We start from the raw sequence: 7911 nt of genomic DNA, 5'->3' as shown, positions 1-7911 counted from the left end.
ATGAGACTACCATGAGACTATATGGATGTGCACATAGTTTTCTTTTCATGAATTTAGATGCAATCCATGACCATGACCAAAAATAGAAAAATCTATTTTTTTTTTTAGTATTGGGACATAAACTTTTTTTTAAAGTTCATCATTACCTATTAAATGTAAGTCACCTCACTTATCAGCTGTTTGAAGAGATTGGTTGCTAAGCATAGTGGTTGTGCTTGGTATTGCACTTTAGCCCAATTCCTTTAAAGAGAACCTGTCAACAGGATTGCATATTTTCAATGACAGGTTCTCAGAGACTTTAATACTTTATGACAACCTATTTTTATAATTAACATTAATAGTTTGACTCACATTTAAAAGTGCATAGTAGTATATCTGAATTGCTGCATTAAAACTTCATAGAGTCACAGGGAAGTCTGCTACAAGGCTTTTGAGTCCTGGTGTCATCATCATTATCTCCTCTCTGCTTTTCCTGTCTCTCCTCCCCTCTCCCTCCTGTAGACGTGAACTGATACAGATTTGCTTAGAGCACAGGGTCAGCTAATAGCAACATGGGGAGGGACGGAAAGCTAGTAGAGGAGAGAGGAGATAATTATGAAGACTGAGAATGGAGCCTTGCATAGACGGCCCAGTGATTCAATGTATTTTGCCACCACGAGGCAGGTATATTTTTTATATACTTTTAAAAGTGAGTCGAACCAGTAATGTTAATTATAAAAGCCGATTGGGAATTAGTATTAAAAAGTCTATGAAAAACTGTCACTGGGTAAAATTGTGAAATCTTGATGACAGGTTCCTTATAAATGGGACTTAGCTGCAAACAGGTCATGTGACTAGTGCATGTGACATCAGACATCACATTTTTCAGATGAGTTGCTCATCTGAACTACCTTTTTGAGCAGCTGATTAATGGGGGTCTTGGGTGTGGGACGGCCATGAAATTATATTGATTACTTGAATATTGCAGAAAATTTTAACCCTAAACATTCCATCAAGGTTTTATTCATTTTTAAATGAATTCTTTTGTGTTTCTATTACATCAAATATCATAGATAAATCCCACTGGTTTGTGATAGTATTTATGGAGTCCAATATATAATTTCTGATGCTTTTCATCAAATATGATAAAACCTCTGATGAATTGTAAGCAGATCATAAGATTTTATGAACATGCCATGTGGAGTGACGATTTTTAGCAACAAGACATAAAATATCTTATTTTAAATTGCTGTAAATTCATGTAGTTGATTATTTTAGTACATAGATACATAGAGGGATTTATCACACTATTTAAGAGTAAGAATATTCTTAGTTTCCCATGGCAACCAATTACAGCTCAGCTTTCATTTAACCAGTGCTAATGAATACTTTAAAGCTGAGCTGTAATTGGTAATGGGCAACAAAGCACATTCTTACTCTTAGGCAGCTTGATAAATCTGCTCCATAGATTTTAAGATAGTGTTTTGATGACTTAGTTAGCATTCACAATTACTTGTCAAATATATCATGCTATGTAATTATTTGTGTGTCCTACTTACATATAAGTACGCTTGAAAAAGACATATGTCCTTCAAGATCAATCAAGGAATGAAAGGGAAGGGATTTTAGGGGAGACAATTCTATATTATAGTATCATTATCATATTACTAAACTGTAAAAAGGCATCTAGATTCTTTGTGAATCTCTCTGCTGTCCCTGCTATGAACAGCTCCTGAGCTCAGCTATTCCGCAGATTCATAGTTCTTGCAATAAAGATGAGTATACTTCTTAAATTTTAAGTTTAAATTCTTTTTAATATTTATATAGATACATACATTTTTAGATACCATAATAATGGCTTATGTGATAGGATATATAACTTATGACAAGTACTTATGTAACTAATATGTTACATATTAGTACGGTTGACCACAACATATATGCTTCAAGATCACCAAGAAAGAGATGGGATAAGGAAAGTATTTAAAGTCACACAATTCTATATTATGCAACCATCATGTTATTATGCTGTAAAAAGGCATCTAGATCCTTCTTGAAGCTCTTTGCTGTTCCTGCTGTGCTCTGCTCTTGAGCTCGGCTATTTCACAGATAAAGAAAAAAGCCTCATTTGAAGATTCCAAATCCCCACAGCACACCCTGGTCTATTGATATGATTTAACCAAAAGCAACTTTGCACCATCCTGGGTTTAAGTCTGTCCTGGGTATTATGGAATTATGTTTCTCAAGATTCTCCACCTTCCTCCATAGTTAAAAATTGTGTTTAATAAAAAAAGTTTCCCAATGTGTGTATAAGGATGAGATTGTGAGCCCCACTGTGGGTCAAGGACTTATGAGAATAATTATAACTTGCGTAAAATGCTAAATATGTATTATTTCGGGAAATGCGATTATAAAGCCATCCAATTATGCTTCTTGTAATAAATTGCTGTGATAAAAAAAAATCACTATCCATAATTTATTTAAAAACATTTACACATTTCTTGCAAACCATATGCCGTATAGTCTTCTGAGATAAAAACGTTTCCATTGTGTGAAAAAGAAGCCATGCCTCCTGACCTTCAGGGACCCTAAATTCCTAAAATGTATGACTGGGGGGGTTTATAAACCCAATAATTACATCTCTCCCTACTCCTCATAGGTTCCATCACCACCATTATTCAGTTCATCTGTCTACCTGTTAAGCTTGGGGAAAACACCTAGAACATCAGAACAGGCCCGAGGTTTTGGACCCCCTTATCATATTGCACCACCAATTCCATATTGATGACCTATACTTAAGAAAGGTCATCAGAACCAAAAACAAAGATGGGTGAATACCTTGATTGCTTACACCACAGCCATCACTTACCTACAGCTTGACTCAGGCTCTCCAATAGTTCCCCCACTGTTACTAATGGGCTCTCCATTCAGTCTCAACAATATTTTGCTCTGCTGTTTGGTCTGGATATCAGAGCTCTGCTCCAATCATTACTGGGACCTGGTCTCTAGCATCACATAAGTCACCTGCTCCTATCTAGTTCTCTTCTTACTAGAGTCATAGATTGCAGTAAGTAGCATTGTGCTTTTCCTGATCTCTGTATTCTAGTATTGTGACCTTCTGCCTGTATTTAGACCTTTCATTGGCCTCGTGATTCTGTACAATGTTTCCCCTCTCTGATGTGTTCACTAACCTATCTTCTATATTTTGTCGCGTTGTCATGTTTTGCACTTTGGCACTACTGATGATTCCATAGTGCTTATGGCAGTGGTGGCGAACCTATGGCACGGGTGCCAGAGGCGGCACTCCAAGCTCTTTCTGTGGGCACCCGAGTCATCACCCCATCACACCAGAAAGGACTCAAAGAATTTTCCTGCAGTTCCAAGCAACTTAAAAGATACTGCTTTCAGTGATATTTTAAAGTGATACTTACTTGGCTACTTGGGATTGAAGAAAGAGGGAGAATGTGTAGACGGGGCCAAATTATCTTTGGAGGACCTCCTGCTGGCCCATGATTCTCTGTACAGAGGGACACTGGAAAGTAGCTACAATGATACACATTTTCCTTCCTATTTCTACTGTGTTGGTGTCCTCAGGAGGCCAATATGATTGAACATTGTTGAAAAACAGGGAGCAATAAGTTACTGCTTTAATTTTTAGTTGGCACCTCGCGATAGAGGGGAGTTTGGGGTTGCAGTTTGGGCACTCGGTCGCAAAAAGGTTCGCCATCACTGGCTTATGGTATTGAGGCAAGTAGGCAGGGACAGCAGGAAAGGGGATATGTCTCAGGGCCTGTGTCTGCATTACAAGTATACTCACAGATGATTTGAGCAAGATCAATAATGGTAACACATTCCATAAACTGAATCCCCTGGAGCGTAGAAAATGAACAAACGCTTTGGTTAATATTTCAGTACAGAGAACTATTTTAATTGATTTATTGCAGGTATAATGGAGAATCAATTGAGTCATTATCACCAGACCGCTACTTGATAAACCGCCTAAGCAAATATGCATCACTCAAAGGAAAGCTCTTTGAAGTGGTATCAGATGTGGTTGAAGTCCTGCCAAACCAACCCGTTGAATTTTAATATACAAATTCCCTTAAAGGGGTTGTACAGTTTTAGAAATTTCCCTGCACATTTTAGATAAACAAAAGTAACTCCCTACACTAAATCAACGATATCATCGATTCTAGGGATCTCCTGAGCTCGGCTATTCCACAGATTCCCAGTTCTTATAATAAAGAAAAGTATGCTTATTTTTTTTCTTCATTTTTGTTTAATTTAAATTTTTTTTGAAGAATTACATAAATTTTAGGATATCATTTTAATGGATTAGGTGATAGTTACTTGCCATACATAATATATCCTATGAATTCCATAAAATGATTTGTGTATCCTACTTACATATTAGTAAGGTTGAAAAAAATATATATCCTTTAAGATCAACCAAGGAGGAAAGGAATGGGATAAGGAACATGTTTAAAGGAAAACAAATTCTATATAACATAATATCAATGTTATTTTGCTGTAAAAAAGGCATCTACATCCTTCTTGATGCTCTCTGCTGTCCCTGCTGTGCTCTGCTCCTGAGCTCTGCTGTACCACAGATTCACAGATCTTTCAATAAAAAAGTCTTGTAGATTTCTGCGACACGACTCCTGGTCTTTTGATATGATTTAACCGGAAACAACTTTTCACCATAATTTTTGTATGAACCATTCATAAATGTATATACCGTATATACTTGAGTATAAGCTAACCCAAATATCAGCGGAGGCTCCTACCCGCAGTATATAGCCAGCCAGCCTTCCCCCAGTATATAGCCAGCAATCCCCCCAGTATATAGCCTGCCAGCCTCCAGTATATAACCTGCCAGCCCCTAGTATAATGCCAGTTAGCCTTCCGCCAGTAAATAGCCTGCCAGTCCACCTAGTATATAGCCAGCCAACCCCTGCCCCAATTTATAGCAAACCAGCTCCTACCTCAAGTATATAGTAAGGTCTCAGTAGCCTTCCCCCAGTATATAGCCAGTCCCCTGCCCCAGTTTATATCCTGCCAGCCTCCAGCCTTCCCCCGTATATAGTCAGTCCTTTGCCCCAGTATATAGCCAGCCAGACAGCCCCCAGTATACAGTCAGTCCCATGCCCCAGTATATAGCCAGACAGCCTTCCCCCAGTATATAGTCAGTCTCCTGCCCCAGTATATAGCCAGACAGCCTTCCCCCAGTATATAGTCAGTCTCCTGCCCCAGTATATAGCCAGCCAGCCTTACCCCAGTACATAGTCAGTCTCCTGCCCCAGTATACAGCCAGCCAGACAGCCCCCAGTGTATATCCAGCCCCAGTATGCCCAACACATAAAAAAAGAAAGGCAATACTTGCACAGACCTGCCGCTGCCAGATATAAGAAGAGAAGACTTGTGGTGGGGGGGGGGGGGCGTTGAAAAGATGAGCATTAACTTTCTTTAATGGAGTGGAGTTTGGGTTATACTCGAGTATATATGGTAGATTAATCATGTCCCCCATTAGTCATCTCTGTTCGAGACTTAATACATTTTTTTTTTAAATCTTTACTCATAACTGAGATCCTCCTTACCCCTTATCATTTTTTGTCTCTTTGTTGTACCCTCTCCAGCTCCAGGGCCTCCTTTTTAAGAACTGGTGCCAAGAACTGGACGGCATATTCCAGGTGAGGCTGTACAAATGCCTTGTACAGTAGCAGGGCCCGATCATAAGTGGGGCTCTCGGGGGCCCCCCCAAGGGGCCCCCACCAAATGCAGGCGATTCGGGCCATCGAATCGCCAACAGTTTATTTGGCCCTGAGCGGCGTGCCAAATCCTGCCGGTGTCCTTACCTTAGTCTATGGCAGAGCGAGGGAACAATAAGTTCCCTGCTCTAACATAGACAATCGGGTCTGAACAATGATGGCGGCGTTCTAGTGTGATGTGGAAGCGTGTGATGTCAGCGTGGCCTGTAGCAGGGCGCTGCCATCTTTGTTTACATCCTTCCTGACACAGCGAGGGAGGATGAGGACGGCGCGCATTGGGGGAACAATGGAAGGTGAGAACAATTTTATTATTTTACTTAGGACTGTATATAGTTATTATAGGGGGATTGTATATAGTTATTATAGGGGGCTGTATGTAGTTATAGGGGGACTGTATATCGTTATTAGAGGGGGGACTGTATGTAGTTACAGAGGGAGGTATTTAGTTATTATAGGGGGACTGTATGTAGTCATAGAGGGCTGTATGAAGTTATTATAGGGGGACTGTATGTAGTTATAGGGGGACTGTATATAGTTATTATAGGGGGACTGTATATGGTTATAGGGGGTGTATATAGTTATTATAGGGGGACTGTATATAGTTATTATAGGGAGTCTGTATATAGTTATTATAGGGGGCTGTATATATTTATTACTGGGGTCTGTATACAGTGATTGCTGGGGGATCTGTATATAGTGATTTCTGGGGGGAGCTGTATACAGTGATTGCTGGGGGAGCTGTATACAGTGATTGCTGGGGGACCTGTATACAGTGATTGCTGGGGAGTGGTATATAGCAATTGCTGTTCCCTGTCTGGACTACACCATATTTTGCTCCCAGGGCCCCCCACCAACCTTAATCCGGCCCTGTACAGTAGTAATATTACATTACAATATATTATTACAGTAATATTACTACCCCGAGAGTGCAGACCTCTTATAATACATGACATGATCGTGTGGATGGGGAAACCACAGATGACTGTAATGATAAACCGCCCAAGCACATACACAACGCTCAAAGGTACATTCTTTGAAGTGGTATCGGGTGTGGTTGGAGTCCTGCCAAACCTTCCGTTTACCAATTATTATAAATTTTAACATAAAAATTCCCAAGAGAACCATAACACAACTTCCATTTTGAGTCGTTTCGCACAATGTCACCTGGAGGTCATCTATAAAATGGTTACAGTAACCTCATTGTTTACTACATAAATCACTGTATCATTACTTCAATGTACTACGAGAAGAGGGATATAGGCCGGAGGCCGGACAGCTACAGCACATATGGTATTATACATAGTACAGTAACCAAAAGTCAAGCTACTCCATTTTAGCCGATCCCTTCCTCTATACACATGACAGTGGCCAATCACTTAACTTAGAGAGGACATTTTACTGCCACCATCTACGGGCCCATGCACAGGAACATGTGCAGTCCGTTGATATGAGCCAGTGTATAGGGTTTGCCCCAGGGACTGCACACTTCACAGACGACGCAAGATGATGGAAGAACTTATTGTCCACCACTGGACTGCAGAACCGGCACCGTATTAACTATAACAGTGCCGGTGCTGGAGTCTGGCCAACAGAGAAGAAGTTCTTGCATCATATTTTGATATAATGCAAGGACTTCTGTCGTCTACGACATGTGCAGTCCGATATACTGGTCCACATCCATGGACTGCACACGTTCCAGTGCATGAGCCCTATGAAAACTCTATACATACTATAGTTACTGCTTCAATGCATGTTTGTACTTGAAGTTTTTCCTCTAGCCCCCACCGTACTGGAGCAATGTCGTTATTTTCGGATCTCTACTGTCAGACAGGACCATTTGCTTCCAACAGTGGATAGCCAAATCTGTATATTAGGTACTGAAACAACCCAAATAATGCTAAATAGGTCTTCTTATGTCAGAAGCTGGAGCAGAAAGCCAGAGCTGACCCCGCCCAACTGACAGACAGAGCTGACCCTGCCCAACTGACAGACAGAGCTGACCCTGCCCAACTGAGAGACAGAGCTGACCCCGCCCAACTGACAGACAGAGCTGACCCTGCCCAACTGACAGACAGAGCTGACCCCACCCAACTAACAGACAGAGCTAACCCCGCCGAACTGACAGACAGAGCTGACCCTGCCCAACTGACAGACAGAGCTGACC

This window comes from Engystomops pustulosus, chromosome 6 (assembly GCF_040894005.1).
Source record: "Engystomops pustulosus chromosome 6, aEngPut4.maternal, whole genome shotgun sequence".
Lineage (NCBI taxonomy): Eukaryota > Metazoa > Chordata > Amphibia > Anura > Leptodactylidae > Engystomops > Engystomops pustulosus.
Note: the sequence above shows the minus strand (reverse complement) of the source record.